The sequence below is a fragment of the Artemia franciscana genome, chromosome 9 (genome assembly GCF_032884065.1).
Source record: "Artemia franciscana chromosome 9, ASM3288406v1, whole genome shotgun sequence".
NCBI classification, from domain to species: Eukaryota; Metazoa; Arthropoda; class Branchiopoda; order Anostraca; family Artemiidae; genus Artemia; species Artemia franciscana.
The window spans coordinates 47,268,745-47,289,026 of NC_088871.1; the positions used below are offsets into that span (position 1 = coordinate 47,268,745).

At 36.2% G+C, this 20,282-nt stretch overlaps 1 protein-coding gene across 2 annotated transcripts in view; it reads left to right on the plus strand.

Moving 5' to 3' along the window:
• Window positions 1-20,282, plus strand: part of LOC136031494 (myogenesis-regulating glycosidase-like) — a 75,675-nt gene that overhangs the window by 9,512 nt on the left and 45,881 nt on the right. The window contains exons 3-4 of one of the 2 annotated variants that reach the window (XM_065711143.1): window positions 4,528-4,619; window positions 19,628-19,751. The gene's annotated coding sequence lies outside the window, so the exon portion shown is untranslated. The remainder of the gene's footprint in view (window positions 1-4,527; window positions 4,620-19,627; window positions 19,752-20,282) is intronic. The other variant, XM_065711144.1, reaches the window with a different exon arrangement.

Below are 20,282 nucleotides of genomic sequence, written 5' to 3' on the forward strand. Positions count from 1 at the left end.
GAAATTTCTCATGAATATACATAGCCTTTTAAGACACACCCCGGATAAGAGAAAACTCCCCATTTCCCAATGATAAACGATGCATGAAAAAAATTGATAAATTGAATAATTTACATTCCTTGCCCCGGCGCCTCCGGGGCTTGACATCCCCAGAGGCATAGATATTAGACGTTGTGGCTACTTTGAATAAAATGGTTTTGGGATTTATATCATTGCTAAAAGAGGGGGATCGGAATAAGCAAGAGGGGGGCTGGGTGCCCTCTGTTCCTTTTTCAACAATCTTCTCAATATGTCTTAATTTTCAACTTAAAATCCTTAGCCATTCCTTAGATATTGCTATTTTGTCCTTTTGACAACCCTACTGCATGTCATGTGATTTGATTTTAATTTGACATCCCCTAAACAGTGCTTTAAAGTTTTACCTTAACACCCTTAGCCTTTTTGGAGACTCGGGCCCCCTTTTTCCGATAACCAATATTGCATATAAGCAATGGGCAACTTAAATAACTTACAACACCTACTCCAGGTTCTGTGGAGGAATATGTCGTCCCCAGAGGCAATAATTTTCATCAAATATCTTTTTGAGGGCAGGTAATTAAAAAGGGAAGAGGGGGGCTTGTTGCCCTCCTACCACTTTTAAGAATCCTCCTCAACATGTCGTGGAAGCTTAAATTTAATACCCTGTGTTGTTCTTGAGATACTAAAGATACAACTTTTTGATAAACTAGATGCTCATAGTATACTTTTATCTAGTGTAATATTGACATCCTGGGATATTCTGGCCTAAAAAACAATCTAGATAGCTCAGAAGTTTGAGAAAATTCGTTAAGAGGCTTCATTTAAGAACAAGACAATGTGAATTACGTCATTTTTATAAACATGAGTATTGCAATGCCGTTGTAACGCTTGTCAAACTTATGTGGAAAAATTGAAGATTTTCGTGCATGGAGGAGCTTACGTTAAATTGCTTAAAGAGCAAAAAACTGGTAATTGCAAAAATATTTGTATATATTTCAACAAGGGAATACAACAATTCAAAAACATTAAAAAAGAAAACCAAAAGTTTGAAGCTTAGTAGAAATCGTTGTTAGAAAAACATCATTACCCAATCTTCATTTTCATATAAATATAAGCAATGTCTTTTTAAGACATGAAAAAAGTTGAAAATTTTGTTAAGTTCAAAATCGCTACAGTTATTAAGTAAACTGAAAAAATAGTTACGGTGCCTGATCAATAATTTTAATTTTAAAATGTTAAAATTAGTTTTTTTTTTTATTAGATAAAATCTACTCGCTACGTGATTAAGCTTATAAGTTTGAACGCAACCAGTTATATAATGTCAGTAGGAAGGCCCAAAATACGAAAACATTAAAAACAATAAAACTCTAAGTTAAAAAAAAATATCAAAAGAGTCTTTAAAAACTTAAAAAGGAGGGAAAACGAGCAAACGTATACAAAACATAGGCAAAGCATGCATTAGTAATAAAAAGTTAGAAACTAGTGAAATGTTTTGTTAATTTTTCATTATTGTCAGGGGTAAAAGTTTTTTTTTTATGTTTGTTGGTAAAGCAGCCTACGGGGGAGAAGGCATGAATGGGATAACAAACAGTCCGTGGCGATCTTCTTTGAAGATTATTCGCAGGGCTCTTTTTTGGATGGATTCAATTTCATCAGATTCTTCCATGGAGATACCAGGGTGCTAAGCACATTCAAGACGAGGGCGGGCACAGTAAGTGTAAATCTTCAAATAATGAAAAGGGGGGATTTCAAATTTATTTAGGAGCTTAAAGAGGATGATAGGCACATTAACTTTGCAGATGATAATTTTAACATGAGTAACCCTTTTTAAATTGGAAGAAATTGTGACGCCAAATAATTTACAGGAGAACAGAGAAATTTCAGGCGGGAATCATCATCATGATTTTCTTTTTTGTTGCTATTGATGTTTTGACAAATAAAATTTCAAAATTTCGAAACAAAAAGCATTTTCTATAAAGCACACAAGACACTCAAGTATTTTAGGGGGCTTCCAAAACAGAAGGGGGGTGTACCACAATTCCCATTTCATGAAAGTCTTATTTGCACACCTATATTAATCTTGTGATATTATTTTGTTGCCCTGTTGTCATTTCTATTACGAATTAAATAAAAAAACTAGTTTTTTAAACTGAAAGTAAGGAGCGATATTAAAACTTAAAACGAACAGAAATTATTCCGTAGCCTATACTAAATGGGTTATCCCCTCCGCAATCCCTCGCTCTTTGCGCTAAAGTTTTTAATTGTTTTAAAAAGTAGAATTGTGGCAAAGAGTCAAACTTTAGCGTAAAGTGCGAGGGATTGCGGAGGGGCAACCCATTTCATATACGGAGTAATTTCTGTTCGTTTTAAGTTTTAATATCGCTCCTTACTTTCAGTTTAAAAAACAATTTTTTTATTTAATTTCTGAACGTTTTTGAATTAATGCATTTTTGATTTTGGCTCTCCGCACATAAACTATTAAAATGAAATTTGCATATTAATTCTTTTTTTGGCTAAATGGCTTTCTCTTAGTTTTGATCAGACGATTTTGAGAAATAAGGGGTGGGGAAGGAGGCCTAGTTGCCCTCCAATTTTTCAGTTACTTAAAAAGGCAACTAGAACTTTTATTTTTAACGAACGTTTTCATTAGTAAAAAATATACGTAACTTAAGAATTAACTTACGTAACAAACTTTTATATAGTTATGTTTTTTATTATGTATATGAGGGGGTTTGTCCCCTCGTTAATACTTCGCTCTTTACAATAAATCTTAAGTTTTGTCCCAATTCTTTAAGAATGACCCCTGAATCAGAAAGGCCGTAGAATAAATAGTTGAAATTACTAAAAATACTTTAGCATAAAGAGCAAGGTATTTATCTCCTTCTAAATACTTCGCTCTTTATGCTAAAGTATTTTTAGAACCCCTCATATGCGTAATAATCTCTGTTCGTTTCAAGTTTTAATGCTACTCCTTACTTTCAGTTGAAAAAACTTTTTCATGTTTATTTTTTCATTTTTTTTTTTAAAGTAATGCTAGAAAATCCCGCGCCCTTTTCATTGAATTTCTCTCCCCCAATGACATATTCCTCCAAGGAAAGATCTTTCCATATAGCCCCCTCCCCTCAACCCCACCCCTAAACCAAAAAATCCCCCTGAAAACATCGGTACACTTCCCAATAACCATTGCTGTATGTAAACACGTGACAAAGTTTGTAACTTGCAGCCCCTCCCCCAGGGACTCTGGGGGAGTGAGTCATTCCAAAGACATAGTTATGATGGTTTTCGACTATGCGGGAAAAAAATGGAACAAAATGGCTATCTCAAAATTTTGATCCGTTGACTTTGGGAAAAAATGAGCATGGGAGGGGGTCTAGGTGTCCTCCAATTTTTTGGTCACTTAAAAAGGGCACTAGAACTTTTCATTTCCGTTAGAATGAGCCCTCTTGTGAGATTATAGGACCACTCGGTCGATACGATGACCCCTGGAAAGAAATTCCACATTTTTGTAGATAGAAGCTTGAAATTTTTGATATAGGTTTCTCTGATACGCTGAATGCGATGGTGTGATTTTCGTTAAAGTTCTTGGAATTTTAGGGTGTGTTTCCCCCTATTTTCCAAAATAAGGCAAATTTTCTTAGGCTCGTAACTTCTGATGACAAAGATTAAATTTGATGAAGCTTATATATTTAGAATCAGCATGAAAATTTGATTCTTTTGATGTATCTTTTAGCATCAAAATTCCGTTTTTTAGAGTTTCGTTTACTATTGAGCCGGGTCGCTCCTTACTACAGTTCGTTAACACTAATATTGTTTGAAAATAAAAACCAAGTGCTCAAACCACAAATCTTTTTCAGTAAAGCTAATATCACACTCTGACTTTTAGAGCCTAGGGAGGTGGCAGCCCAACTTTTAATTTTGGTTATTCCTGTTTGTTTCATGTTTGACTTGATTCCTTGACTTATCTATTCATCCACAATAGTACTTGTTATCTTTGTTTGATGTGATTATTTGCTTTAATTTCTGTTCGTTTTGAGTTTTATTTTTTTTTCGTGATTTCTATCCGTTTTGTACGTTTCGTACGACTATATGTTTTAGATTCTATTTGTTTCAAAATCTTAAAAAAATATTTTTCGAAAAGCGTTTTTTAAAATTAACTGCAAGCATGCACACAGGAGTTTTCTTCGGGGTTGAGGTAAAAATAATAAAAAAAATCATTTGATATTTTATATAAACAGTGCCAAGACTTTCAGGAGAAATTAGGATTTCAAAGAGGGCTGGCTCAGAACTGCCCTCCTCCCCCTCTGTATGTGCCTGATCTGCTGCATTAAAGAGAATATATTTAAAGAACCATCGCTTTGGAAACTTGGCGCGTTTAATTCAGATATCGTAACAATTCTAAGATTTGCAATCAAACCTGATAACTGAAATGCTCGCATTGATATGAACATGTTTAGAATAATCTAATCTCATTTGTAAACATTACTCGTCATCTCGCATTTTATAATTTAGGTAGAAAAAGCTTGCCAGTCTAGTAAAAGCTGCTATGAAGTAAATCAAAACAGTAACGAATCGGCACGAAAAAAGGATAGTAATGAACTAAGGTCAGTGAACTCTTTTATTAACTTTTGAAGCATTAACGCGTTCAATCTTTTAATTCAGATATTTGTGGTTTTATAGCAGTCACCCATAATAACTGAACATACAGATTTCTGTTCCAAACAGTTCGCGGTAACGAACTGTAAGGAGTGGGTCGGCCCAAAAGTAACCGGAACTCTAAAAAAAGTAATTTTGATAAGAGTTAATGGCATCCAGAGGATTGGCTTTTTATGCTGATTCCAAATGTATAAGATTCATTATGTCTAGTATTACCATCAAAGTCTACGGGCCTGAAGAAATTTGCCTGATTTTCGAAAATGCAGGGAACACCACTATGGATTTTTCAAGCTCTCATCTACAAAAATGTGGAAATTCAAGTTGTTTTTTTTTGTCAGATGAAAGATCACAGATGTACGTTTATTATTTTTTTTTTCAAGGTGTGATCGTATCGATCCAATGGTCCTAAAAGATCGACAGAGGGCTCATTCAAACGGAAATTCAAATTTCTACTGCCCTTGTTAAATAATCAATAAGATTGGAGGGCAACTTGTCTCCCCCATGCCATTTCTTCCTCAAAACACATCTGGTCAAAATGTTGAGATAGCCATTATTTCAGCATAGTTGAAAGGTATAATAACTATACCTCTGGGGATAAGATGACCCCCCACAGTCGCCTGGCAAAGGGTTATATGTAATAAAATTTTCCCACTATTTACATGTAATATTTGTTATTATAAAATACACGGAAATTTTCAGAGGGGTTTTCTGCGGGGAGGGGAAGCCTATGGAATTTTCAATTCCGAACCGAGGAGACTCGGTCTTAATTTTCAATTCCGTAGGCTTTCAGTTTACAAAAGAAGTCCCTTGCGCCATACGCGATCAAAGGCTTTTGCAATGTCAAAGGAGAGAAGATGAATATCGTGCCCCTGAAAAAGGAGCCTCAACCCACTCTTAATACTGAGCAATCAGACATTCTACTGTAGACTGTTTTCTGCAAAAACTGTATTGCGTGTCTACCAACAACAGATGTGACTCAAAAGGGTCTTATTAATAACGCTTTCGTAATGCCACATGGTCGTTGGCAAAAAGATAGCTTTCAACACTAAAGGAATCCGAATGATCAGTTAAGAAGAGGTCAAGCTGGGATGATCTATGAGGGCCAATATAATTGTCAAATCCAACAAGCTGATCTAAGCCATAAGCGAGACTCAGGTCTTGCAGAGTTATGCCTTCTGCATCAGTCGTTCGACTTTTCAGTCAATGGCCATGATGAATTTTGAAGTCTCCTTCGATTATTATACCTGATTTAGGGAACTTTGCTTCACAAATTCCCATCAGTCTTCCAGATGATCGGTGATTTTCACCTTTGGTTGGTTATTGACTGTACCAATAACAAACATTCTGTTTGGTAGGTTTACTTTCACCCAAAGGAACTCCTTATCGCTAGAAATCGAAATTACTAAAAAAGGGATGTTTTTTTTAAGGTACATGGCAACACCACCTCCACCAAAAGTCGAGTTTCTCGGGTTTTTGCGGTACAGCCTTAGCAGAGTGTAACCGGGAATGTTGGTCTCACTAACTTAGTCGCATATTTGGTCGTCTACTGGAAGGAAGTCCGATCCAAGGCTGTTTTTTCAGTTTGAAAACTTGTTAAATACCAGCTGAATGGGTAGTTGACTCAAAAAGTTGATAAAAAAACTCCTAAGACAGACATACCACATAAGATAAGGAGGGGTGACATACAAGCAAACACCCGCTCAGACACACAGGCAGAGAGAGACAGAAAGAGAAAGACAAGCAAACACCCGCTCAGACACACATGCACAGAGAAATATAGAAAGACAAAAACACCTACAAATACACAGAGTCAGACATAAAAAAAACACAAAGACAGACACCGGGGTTAAAAAAATTTCCGCTCAGACACACAGGCACAGAGAGAGAGAGATTTTTTAGTGCCTACTGAGTCACCTTCTCAGTAAGGGCCCTCTCCAGGCAACTCTGAGTGTCCCCAGATGGCGGATCGGAGAAATTCCTATAGACATGTAGGGTACCTCCCATAAAGGGAGGCGCAGACCAAGTGGACCAAGCCCCTGGGGGTTCATCAATTGAAACTGGGATACCCTTGCTCGGGGGCCATAAACACAGGTGGAAGAGGAAGAAGGACCCTCTGATGCATATTAACCCGGGCCCACCGGCGTCTGGACACGTCCTGGTAGTTGCAAACCTTCTTCAAGCAATGGGTTAACTTGTGTGGTAATGCAGAATACCATCATGGGAGGATCCTCTCCAGGAGGACAACTGCGGAATAGGGTGGAAAATCCAGATTTGGACAACGGCCTCCGCATGTTGGTTATGTGGTGGTATGCTCTAGCAAAGCATTCAGGGGTTGGATTCCCGGCCCGTAGAGCTTGAGAGTGGTAGGTATAGCAAGGTTCCGACTTCTGCCCCCTATTGGGGCTACCACCACCCTTTCTGAGGTTAAGTATGAGGTCTTATGACCCCTCCTTATCTTATGTGGTATGTCTGTCTTAGGAGTTTTTTTTTATCAACTTTTTGAGTCAACTACCCATTCAGCTGGTATTTAACAAGTTTTCAAACTGAAAAAACAGCCTTGGATCGGACTTCCTTCCAGTAGACGACCAAATATGCGCCCCAAGACAACTCTTATGGATAAGTTTACTGTTATCCTCTGCAATATATGTGGTCTCCGGTTCAAGTTGGATAACCTACAGCATATGATAAATGAGGTCTCCCCATATGTTATGTATGTATCTGAGACCAACCTGAATTCTCGCGTTATTGATAGTGAGAAATATTATCAAGGAGTTGACCCTCAACGTCAATTAGTTTCAGGCTTACATTATTATTGAGCCCTAACTTCTCTGGAAAGGCTACTCTCGCACATCCACCATCATAAGAGTTGAATCTTTTCGGTACTCCAAAGGAATCTAATCGCTCACTGTCATGACAATGCATGCATACGTTTCTAATAGTATCACCACTAGTACTTGCTTCATAGTTCAAATGCTTGTCTGTGTCAGTATTCAAAGCAACGATAACTTTATCATGTGCACACCCTTTCTTGGAACATATCATATTCACTTTTTTTTTAAATATGATGCAAGTTCTTATCATTCCAATGTACAAAAAATACTGATTGAAAACATGCAATAAATTAAGTAGTGTCGATGACTAGCCACAAAGCACCACAAGCTTCCCAGCTGTATGTAAAAGAATCTAAACAAACATGTTCATCAGTCCAAAGATCCTGAGCCAAAAAAATTATAAGTCCCAAAAAAAATTATAAGTCAAATAAAAATTGTAATCCCCAAAAATCACAAGTGAAAAAAATATCTGAGTCTACTTAAGTTTACTTAAGTATCAAGTATTAAGTACCAGACCACAATTCAACTTAAGTAGTACTTGAGTTTTAAGTACAGAACATGTACTTAAGTAGTACTTCAAATACTACTAAAGTACAACTCAACTAACACCATTTCTGGCTCAGCCATATCTAGTCGTTTAATGGAATAAAATAAAGTCATATAATAAAGGCATTATGCAGTTTAAACAAATAATTGAAAACCAGGAAAGACAGTAGAGCTCCACTTCTTTGAAGATTAGTTAGTTTTAAACAGTAACAGTGTCACAAGTATTCACTTGACGAAAGTCATCCAACAGTCTACCAAATTAACTAATTAGAGGATTCTAGGTAGTTCTAGGAGTTTTTCAACGGTTGTTTTCTTCTTCTTCCATTTAGACCAAATTGCAATGTTCTAGGTCAAGAAATATTGAAAGAAGTGTAGCATCCCTTGCTCAAGCTTAATGAATTGTCTTCTGGTGGAGATGCTGGTACTGGAATCTGCTTTTAGCACTGCTAAGCACTCAAACCGTAGGTCTCTAGCAGATTCCTTCGTTGAGACGAAATGGATCCGCCAGTTGAAAAAGTCAACAGGAGCTGAAGACGGCTAGCTGAATACAAAGTTCTACTTTCGAAAAACTTGCCGCACATGAGGGTAATCCTTAAGATGGCAAAGGTCACTCCGTTTGTCTCCCAGAAACTGAAAAATCTTTATCTTCACTTTGCTAGCTTCAGAGTTAGACTATGATGAATTACTCTCATCTCCTGAGAATTCATAGAAATGATCACCTGACAAGTGGCTGGACTTGTCGTCATCAGGATCACTTGTTCTCATCCTTTTAACCTCCTCAACCGGCATTGCTGCAGCTGCTTCTTTCCAGCTGTCGGGGAATATTTTGTTCTTGAACATGGGCGTGCTGCATGTTGCAAGGACTTAGTCTTTGCAGATTTTGACGGAGCCCCCCCGAAAGCTAAACCACCGTTCAACACCATCTAGTAGTACACTAACCAATGGAGCAGTATAGTTCAGAGACTGCTTGAGCTTCATTAGTTTTTTTCTGATGGCTTTTGATTGTCGGGTAAATGCTAACAAAGAAACATTTTTCTTTCAGAATTTTTTTTCAAACAATTTTTTGCCAAATCCTAAAATCCTACTACTTTTGAGTCAGGAAATTCCCTTTTTTGAAAAATCCTTTTCTACAAAAAAAGTCATTCCATTGAAGCGGAATACACTTGGGAGAGTACTTGAAAGTACTTAAGAATTTATTGGTACTTGAGAGCTTCAAGTACCTATTTATGTTACTTAAGTATTAAGTATTGAGAACTCCAGGAAGAATGTACTTAAGTAAATTGAAGTGCCTCGATTTTTTACTTAGGCAGTACTTGAAGTACTTTTCAACTCTGATTCCAATATTCTAGGACCACTGGTTCAACACGATTGTCCCTATGAAAAAAAAAAAACAAAAAAAAAACAAACAAATGAAACACACCCCCGCAGTCTTCGTTCTGGCAAAAAAGAAATTAAAAGATTCCACACTTTTGTAGGTAGAAGTTTGAAACCCCTAAAGCAGGGTTTTCTAATGTGACTAATAAAAATAGCGACGAAGACCACATCGCCTTTCCATTACATTTCAACTTGGTATTTGTTTGTAAAGTGACTAATCCGATGATATGATTTTTATTAGAATCGCTCGACTTGTTTTTTGGACGGTAGGTCTCCCTTTAAAAATCAGACACAATTTTCTCAGACTCGTAGCTTTTGATGGGTAACATTAAACTCAATGAATTTTGTATATTTGGAATAAGCTCAAAAGCCAACTCTTTTAGTGAATCCATTGTCATCAACTGTTGGGCCGAGTGGCTCCTTACATACAGTCCGTTTCTATAGATGAGACACAAAATTATATTCCATCCATTTTCCAACACCACGAATCAATACCACGTGATATTTTTCAGTTTTTTTTTCCTCATTAATCTTATCTTGGCCCTGTCCTAATGCAACTTTAGAGCCAATAATTGGTATTCCAACCAAAGTCTCGCCACTATGTAAGAATAGCCAATTAAAAAGTGCTTGTTAAGTTCTGTAAGCTTGTCAGCATATATAGTTTAAATTGTTATCACCGTTTTAATGAAGCGCCTCAACAAATTTACAATTTTTGACGCTTACGTTTTGATCAGGATTTTACTCTGTATATGAGGCTGGCTGCCACCTCCTTAAGCCTAGCTCTTTGCGTAAAAGCCTGAAAGCTCATAAAAAATGTTTTTAATTCAGATTCTACGGCCTTTGTGTTTCAGGTGTCGTTTTTAAAGAATTGGGACAACAAGTCAAACTTAAGCTTAAAGAGCTAGGAATTTGGAAAGGGTAGTCCCCATAATATATGTAAAAAGTTCTGTTGCTCCTTGTTTTTATTATTTAATTTTTCACCGTTTTCAAATCATTTCAGAAAATCCCTTCCACCGTTTAAAATTTACCCCGAAAATTTTATCTCCCCACGGAAATTTCTCCACGTGGAAAATCTCTCCTGAAAAATTTTTCGTCAAATTCCCACTAATAACTGTTACGTGAACGAAGAGCGAATTGCTTAACTTCCCACCCTTTCCTTGGTGACAGCGGGGGTCATGGCATCCTAAGAGGCATACTTATAGGACTGTGTTATTGGGCTATTAGAGGAATAGTTATTAAGTATTCATTTTTTTTAATTCTAAAGTATGTTTCTGTTAACTCTAATATCTGTTTTTTAAAACTATAATGGGGTACAAGGGGACGACTTCCCAGTTCATATATCTTGTAGTTTCTGTTCGTTTTGAGTTTGAGTTGTACATCATTTTTTTTATTATTTGACAAATTATAATTTCATTATTGCCTTCATTTTTTATTACATCTAATATCTGTTTCTGTTAACTCCTAGTTCATTGTTCATTATAATTTCCGTTAGTTTGTTTTTGCTGTGCTCTAGACATAGCTTTGCTATTTACTTCTGTTGAAATAAAACATTTTTTTTTATTCAATCAGCACAAAAAGTCAACCCCTTTGCTTCAAAATTCGAAAGCAGTAAATTTGTCAAGCTGCAAATACCATTCAAGTGTGTGGAAATTAAAAGCAAGTAATGAAAAAATATGACAAATGCGATCCTTATATTTCGAAAGAGTTCACGCAGGGCCTACGTAAGCAAAGGCGTATGCAGGAATTTTGTTTAGGGGACAGGACTGGATTTAAAGCTTTTGTGCTTCTAGCTAGACTCAAGCGTTTTTGCTGCTCCGTTTTTGCGAGATTTTCGGGACTAATTCCGGAAAATTCAGGGATAGTGGAAGCAATGAACAGAAAGCAACTGACGAACCAAAAGTAATGAAAGAGAGAGGCATTACCGAACTCTCAGTCGCCATTCATGGGAGACATCTGCCTGCTTACAGATGAACACGGAATCCCTGTGTTGTTTTTAAATCATTCTTATGTGAATAGGCAGCGTGGTGGCAGATTCCACCTGGCACTTTGACGATAAGTCACATCAGTCCAGTTTTGTCACAAAAAATTACTCAGTAATAATATTATTGTGCCCCTTAGTATTTTGCACCACTAGGCCCTGGCCTAGTGAGCCTATTGGTGGGGGGGGGACAAAAAGCTTTGCAAAACGCATCAAAATTTGTTTATATGTATTTTTGCTACTTTTTACGAGTCAGCCAAAAATTTTAAGTGGGAAATTCAAACCCAATTCCCCCACCCTTTGATTACGGCGTTGTGCGAAGTTTTTGGATAGTATATTTTCTTCCCATGATCCAAGATATATTTTACTATAGGGGGAAGTTTCTGAAAAAAGGAGTTATGAAGATGAATCACCTAAACATGTGTAATGAACGAAGATTCTCGCCCAAAGAGCATGCGGTATCAAAATAGGCGTAGATGAAATCATAGTGGAAATCAGAGGCAGCGCCCTTGAGGAGAGGAAGGATACCATCTATTATGTTTGACCAATCGCTTAAAACATAAAATCATGAAGTTACGGTGCAAAGTACCATATTTTTTCCAAGCTTTAGCTAATTCTATTGCAGTTCTGTGGATTTATTACGACCAAGGTGTCATTTAATTGCTTCCCCCTTGCTTTTTAGTAATTAACGACGCTTTTGGTAGTAATAAGGGTAAACTCTAGTATCTTGATCTACCCGAGAAGACCCTTTTTATCCACTGGATTCCGGATCTCAGGATTTCTGGACCATCAAAGGAATAGTGATGATAAAGCTGTTACTAAAAAATCACTAGATTTCAGTTGTTTTTTTTTTGTTTTTTTTTTTTTTTTGGTTGATTTAGTGATTTTCTTCAATAATTTAGTAATTTATGTGCTGATTTAGTAATTTTTTTGTTTAGGTAATATAAAAAATAACTAGAAGTAATGATAAATCACTAGGGGTAGCAACCCTACACCAAAAAAAAGTATTTTAACTTTCTAAGAGACGAAGGCGTATGAGGGGGAGACGGAAGTATGCAGAAAAGTATTTCAATACCCATTTTTCAAGAGACCACAGCATTTGATCTATCACAGAATTAGGAAGTAAACTGTACTGATAAAAGAAATCGAATTTATAGTGGGTTTCATAAGATCACTAAGCTCTCGGCTGTGCCTTGTACCCAAAGAAACGCTGCATCAGTCAGTCTTTAAGGCCATCATTACAACGTAATTCACGAAACAACTGACAGAAGACCTCTTTCTGTCAAAATACCTCCAGTAAAACAGCACATTTTTGTGACTGAAAGAAAGGATCAACACTAAAGCTTAAAAGGAATAGAAATTATACTCTATAAGAGGGGGGACTGTCCCTCATCACTTGCTCTTTACGCTGAAGTTTGACTTTGCGTCCCAATTCTTTAAGGACAACGTCTGAAGAACAAGTGAATGTTCTAAAGCTGAACCGGCTAGACATGACATATCAAGAAGCAATAAACTAACCTGTTAATTAATTTTTATTAATGCCTGGATTAGTAAATCCTTCATGAAAAGTAAAGTGACAATAACGTTCTATCATTTCAATCAAAAAATTGTTTTCCTTAAGCCGTCAGTTTTATGACTTATAAAACTTTATAGTAGGAAAACCCAGTGGCTTTACAAAAAAAGGAAACCCTATGGCAGGGCCATACCCAGGATGCTTGTTCGGGGTGGTGATATTTTTTCGAGGGGGAGGGCTACAAAAACTTCAGAAATGCATTAAAAATTTACTTATATACATTTTTGTTACGTTTTTCCGGGTTGGACAAACATTGTTTTTTCTTTGGAGGGGGGTGGTAACATGATTTATTTTGATATCCTTGGTATTTCAAAATTAGGTGTAGCGCTTGTCATGGTCAACAGTGTAGTGTTGGCTTAGCAGAGAGCAATAGATCGTCAATGTATCTTTAGAGAAATCACTCAACTCTGAAGCTAAACTTTCAAATCAGATTAAAAAGTGATGCCAAAGCAAAACAAATTCAAGCTATCCTAAATGTAAAGGGGTAACCACCCCCTTCATTCCTACTCTGTATGATAAAAATTAACGTTAAGGAAATGAAACATTAAAACTGTTCTTTGTCTGTTTGTAAAAAAAATATATTTTAACTAATTTTGAAATCAAATGTAGTTTCCATTAAACGTTTTTTTAATAAAAGTTGATTATATATTTTTGGTCAATAAATTGTAATTTATAATATAGCACACCAAGGGAGTAAGAGGGGTAATCGTTCTCATTTTTTCGCCAATTTGTATTTTTTATATAAATTTTGATACTAAGTTTAATTATATTTTTAACTAAAACGAGACTGAAGGGAGGCAAAGAAGAACGAGCAGGCATGGTTCTAAATAAGTGGGTTCTTATACATTTGTTTTTCTTTAGTCAAGACTTTGTTAAGCTAAGTGAATGAAACATTCCAGAACTTATATCGAACAAGCCTACTTTTCCTGCTGCTTGTGTAGTTAAATTTCTCTACAGTTCTTTTAAATATGTAAACTTTATTCATTTTAGAATACACGATCAAAAATTGCGGTTAGATGTATAAACATAAGCATTAGATTCGCATTAATTTTTTTTCAATTGAAGTACTCTTACATTGAACCAGAACATTATTAGTTTGAATGTGTTTTAATAAATTGCCTAAGTTTTGAATTCTATCTTTTGTCTTTATTTGGTGCTAATGACCACATCTAATCTTATGAAATTCAAAACAGTCACGAATGGATAATTTTATCATGAGTTGTTCAACTTTTTGAAACAGAAATTTGGCCTGCAATACAACCGCAAATACAACAGTCGTAAGGACAATACTGCCATGCTTACTGTGCGTCAAACTTTTGCTTAGCTTAGTGAAACATAAAGTCATTAAAATAGTCAAAGAAATCCTCATTACTGAAATTGGCGAGAAACTTTATTAGCTTTATGAACAGCTTTATCAACTGAATCGATGCTGTAAGAACATCATAATAATAGGGTGGTTCCCATGGTGAAAAAAAAAAATAATAGGCTCTTTCACAAGTGCTTACCGTAAATTTTGTCCCACTCACATAAGAATTTTGTCTTTTCCTATTTTATGAAGCAAGTAATTTGAATTATTCAGAAGTGGAGCAGCGAAGTCCAGCCTTTGTGGCTTCTTCTTATCTGAAAATTTGGTCAATAGCGGGCAGAAATTTTGGCCGGTCTCGTGTTAGTCGGAGTAGCTGGTGGAGGTAATTGGTCTCGAATGGTCCGTACATCTCTTGCGAAGTCTGCCTTTGGGGCACGTGTCGCATACTTGTCCTTCGAAGATGATTTTTGGTAGCTGGTTGGTTAACATTTGTTGAGTAAGACCAAGCCAGCAGAGTTGTTGACTCTTGATCTTCTTCTAGTGCGAGAGCAATGGAGGAGTTTACGGCACTCGGAACTCGTCTGGTCATAATTTGGGAGTCAGTCTGTGTAGTTGATCCCCGCTATGCGCTGAATGCAGTTGGTTTCAAATGCAGAGGTTCTTCATTCATCATCAACCTTTATTGTCCAGGTTTCATTTAAGCATAAAACGATTGGAGAAACGACTAAAGTTTCCAGATTGGAAAATATACGCCTTGCTTTTCCAATAGTTTTCTGTAAATCCGTCTCATTTAAAACCTTTTATTCAGTCCAAGACGTGCTTACGCCTCAGAAGTTTTTTACTAGCCGGCTTTCCTGGAAAAGCTAAACAAAGTTTAATATATTTCCAAGTTGGATAAAGTAGACAAATTCGTATGACAAAAACAGATAATTAGTTTTATGGATAACTTTATCATCTTTTTCTGACGTAGTGGTAGCCCCACATAAAAGTGGAAAGACTGAATAGATTATATAAAGTATTGAAAAACCAAAAGTTTGTTTCGATTCTCTTTTGTATCTCTTAGTGTACCATGTGCTTTTTGTTGTGCTGTGGACCTAATTCTTTAGCTACGGTTTGGTATACTTTCCGTTTCCCCTTTTGTCAGAACTATGAGCCTTCTTCTGGCCATGTTTGGTTGAGATCGTAGAAACCTTTCTATTAGGTGCCCTGCTGACGAGATATTGTGGACTAAAATAAGAATAGTTTAGTTTTTATTGAGATTAGACTGGAAATCATAAATTTTGGTGATATCTCATTAACTGAAAGTGATCAGAGGACAAATAATACCCTCTCATTGTCCCTGTAACCTATCAATTGCGCCAATAGAGCCTATCACGACGAAATACAGTGTCTTAGGGAAATTTCAAGGTAGTCATTTTAATCAAAATGCTCAAAATAAATATTTAAACATAATTCCTATGGTAGTATTGCCTGTACAGCCCAAAGACAGGGGTTTGAATCTGCAAAAAATAATCATTTTTCATAGAAGGATTCAAAAAAGAAATTCATTGGAGAAAGAAATGGACCAAGGTTATTGGTCATTTACATTAGTCAATTGTACACTTTGTTGGAATTTTGATAGATTTTACCAATAAAAGCTTAGGATCCCAAGGATATTCTTTTTTTACGAAAATGAACAATACTATACAAATACCATACTAGATCCAACGGATAGTCGACAAAATTCAGAAGCATGGTGAGCATATTGCAATCATAGGCAGCACAATAGCACTGCCTAAATAAAGAGGGGAGTGGGCACACTGTATTACTTGCTTTTTTCTCCCAGGCTTGATGAATTTTCTCAGGCTTGATGAATTTTATATATTTTGAATAAGCATCAGATTCTACTCTCTTGATCTATCTATTGTTATGAAAACTATGTTTCTTTGAGTCTCGGTTACTATTGAGCCACATCGCTCATTACTTACAGTTTATTACCACGAACTGTTTGATTATTTAGGAAGATTCATAGTTGTTAGTGAAGTATGTACCTGAGCCCTTCCATTATTGAAGAATTGTTGCAAAAATGTTTGGCTTTAGAGTAAAGAGTAAAGGGATGGTGAAGATGGGATCCAATAGCTATTAGCATGTTACACCAATAGACATGGGGCAACTAGGGGCTGGCAGATCCTCATGAAAATAATAATTATTGTTTTTTATTTTCACTTTACAGTTTCTTTTGAAAAAACAGATTTTTGTTATTTATTTTAAACAAAATAAAACGTCATATCAGATGCAATGCCATAGCGTCACCTGTAGTAAAGAGTCGTATGCCTTCAATGTGTTATTTATTTATTTTCTAGAGCCACTAAATGTGGAAAGGGTGGACGGAAAAACCTTGAAAAACCTTGATTTGAAATTGAAAGTTCTTTTGCCATTTTAAGGAGTAAAATGTAACTGGAGGACAACCGGCCCCCTCTCCAGTGGTTTTTGATACCCGCACCCTCCTTATTTTCCTAACACATCCGTTCAAAACTTTGAGATTCTAGTTTATTCATGCCTCTGAGGATGACATGACCCCAACAGATCCTAGGGCAGGGGCTGTTAATTATGCAAATCGACAATTGTTTAAACAGATATTGATAACGGAAAAGAGGGGCCTGTGCAATTTCTCGGGATTACCTAAAGGTATTAAGTTGAAAATTTCATGGAATGTGGAGTGATTAGTTGAACTAAACCAAAAGACAATATGAGTATCCAGGTTCAAAAGGGTTTGTCTGCAATCTCCAGGGGTGTAGCTCAAGCATTTTTATTGGAGGAAAAAATGACCTCCATCCAGAGAGTCAAGGGGCATGGGCTATATAATATTTTTATTCCAAATTATTGGAATGGGGGCAACTGCTCGCCTTGCCCCCCCCTAAAAACGACAATGGCAATGTCCCTTGAACGACTAAGCGTAGTCACTTCAAACTTTCAGGGAACGTTTAGGGGTTGTTGAACTAGATCAAAAACCACCAAGTGCATGCAGGTTGTCAAGAGGGCGTATTTGCATTATCTCAGGAAAGGCAATAAGTATTAAGTTGAAAATTTCAGGAAATGTCAATGGGGAATGTTAAACTAAATCAAAAGATCCAAGAGAACCAAGTTGTCAAAAGGGTTTAAAACGACAATTTCAAACTTAACAGCTAGCCGAAAAGGGCAGTCTTCGGCAACACGTCATCTTTCATCAACAGAACGTGCCCTAGCCATCTCAACATTCTCTCATTATAGCCCTAAAAATCAGGACTGAACCACACTTTTCGCACAGCCTACTGCTCGAAATACAGTCAGTCAGCCGGGTACCCAGAACAATCCGTAGGCAATTTCTCTGGAAAATATCTAGCAAATCTTCTAAATCTAGTAAATTTTCATCTGCTTTTCGGAGCACCTATGCTTTAGAGCCGTGTTTAATCATTGTCATCACTGTAGCTTCCAATATTCTAAACTTAGTTAGCAGACTTATCTTCCTATTCTTCGAAGCTCCTTTTAACTGTGAAAAACACCCTGAGCCTTGGCTATTCTACTTTTAATATCTTCACTGTCCCTCCGTCTTTACTAATAATACTACCAAGGTAACCACAGCTGCCCACCTGGCCAATCTTTTCGTTACCCAACGTTCCCCTTTCATCTTCACTTATACCTAGCCTTAGTGACTAGTCTTCTTAATATTAATTTTCAAACCTATTCTAGCCCCCTAAACTTGCGAAACCTCTAAAAGTTATTCATTTTGCTGACACTAGACTCTTAAAACATCAGCATAATCTAAGTCCAGGAGATATTTTCCTCCTCATTTGATTCTATGGTCTCCATTGCCTTTCCTGTGCTTCTTAAGATGAAGTCCATCAAAATGATCCGTATAAAAGAGGATAGATCACAATTTTGTTCAATTCATGATTTAATATGAAACCAAAAATACGAGGACGGTCAAGCGGAGGTCTTGACCGAAATATTTGCATAATTTTTAATTTTTCACTGTCTGTAATTGTCCTCGTTTTTCTTTTTTTTTTGAGATTTTATGTTTTGTTAATACAAAACCAGCTACTAACCTCATTTCCCACCTTAACCGTAGCAGTGAAATTCTACTGCATGGTACTAATCACTTTAACGTATTTGTCTGGTATACCATAAAAGAATACGATTCTCGCTAAAGCTCTTCCATCAACAGAGTTGAAAGCTTGCTCGTAATCTATAAAACTGGGGATCAAAGGTGTTTGATAGCTCCGGCACTTCTCAATTATTAGCCTAAGAGCGAAAATTTGGTCGGTCATCCTCTTCCTTTTCTAAAACCACACTGCTTTTCTCTTAAAACTTTGTCTACATCATCTTTCAGTCTAAAAAGTACCATATTGCTAATTAGTTTGCTAACTACAGAGACCAGACTAAAACCTTGATAATTATCACGCTCACTTTTAACACCTTTCTTATATAGTGGTTTGATTAAGGTTTTCCTAAAGTCGCTAGGTACTTCCTCTTGTTCAATAATCATATTCACAATCTTCACTTACTTATTTCTAACCTCAGAGGCACCATATTTAAGAAACTCATTTACCACACTATTAGCACATGGAGCCTTATTGTTTTTTAATCCTTTTAGTTGTAATAATTGAAACCAAAAACGAACAGAAATTAAAATAAATAACAAACATCAAGCTCAAAGATAACGTATTCTAATATAAATGAACAAATAAACCCTCAAACTAGCAGAAATTAAAATGAATATTCAAATCAATATCAAAACGAAAAGGAATTGCTTCATGCAGGAGAAGGACTATCCCTCCCCCCCCCCCAGAAAAAGACCTTCTAAAGACTATTGCGTAATTTGCGCTTTACTGAACACCAAATATACCTATCTAGAAATTAATACTATTATATATTAAACATTCAGTTTACTTTCACAGTTTATTGATTCAATATATTAAACATTCAGTTTATTATAGTTTTTTTCCGGTCGTCTTGATTATTATGGTGTTTTATTTTGGTTTCTGTTTTTCGTCTTTGTTTTGAAAAATTAAAACTCACGGTTCAAAATACATATAGTTTTCAGAAAAACGAAAATTACACTATAGCCTTTAGAAGATTCTGATGGATAGTAGCCCTAGTAAGAGGAGATATCTTGCGAGTCTTTATTTATTTAATAAAACTAAAATGAAACTTTAAAAAATAGGAGTAAACATCTGAGAATCCCTGTTCCAAATAAATATTCCTGGGCAAAGTATTTCCCAGAGAAACTTTAAAAATAGAATTTAATTTATCGTATTTCTTCTCTAATCCAGTTGGCAAGTGATTGGCTCAAATAGCGGACTTTTGTGTAGGTACCATTTTATTTTTAGGAAAGGCAGTTTATTTGGGAAGCAGAAATTAGTCAGTAATTCAGTTAGACACCCAATCGGATCTTATTTTTACAGAGGATATCCTGCAATTCCATCTCGTTGGAGTTCATTCAAAGAAGACAAGGTAAAGATCCCCCTTTTCCTTACCTACGATAATTGTTTAATAGTGATGGCCAAGGTTACCACTATTTAGGGGAATTTCGTTTTTTTTTCAGAAAAACGTCGTCGATGCATGTTTATTTGTTGTTTTTTTCCCCAGAGCTGACTGTATCAAATCGAAGGTCCATGATAATTGGGAGGGAGCTCATTTAAACGTAAATTTAAAGCTGTTTCTTAAGTAATCACACAGATTGAGTCAGGGGAAAGTCTTGTTGAAGCTAATTTATTTAAAAGTATCCATAACTATGCTTTAGGCTTCCCAGTTACCAGAGAAGTAATGCCAAACGGTGGCAGTACTCGATTCAACCAAGTTGGTTCGTTTTATTTGCAATGAAATTACGCTACGTCTAGTGATCTGTAATTGTGTATCAGCTATAATGAGTGGGACTGAGTCATCGTTTAGGTGGGGGTAGGGTAGATTCCTGTAAAAGTGCATTTTAATGGACAAACTGCTTTTCTTCATGAGACTTCAGATAAATGTTCAAAGAGTTGGGGG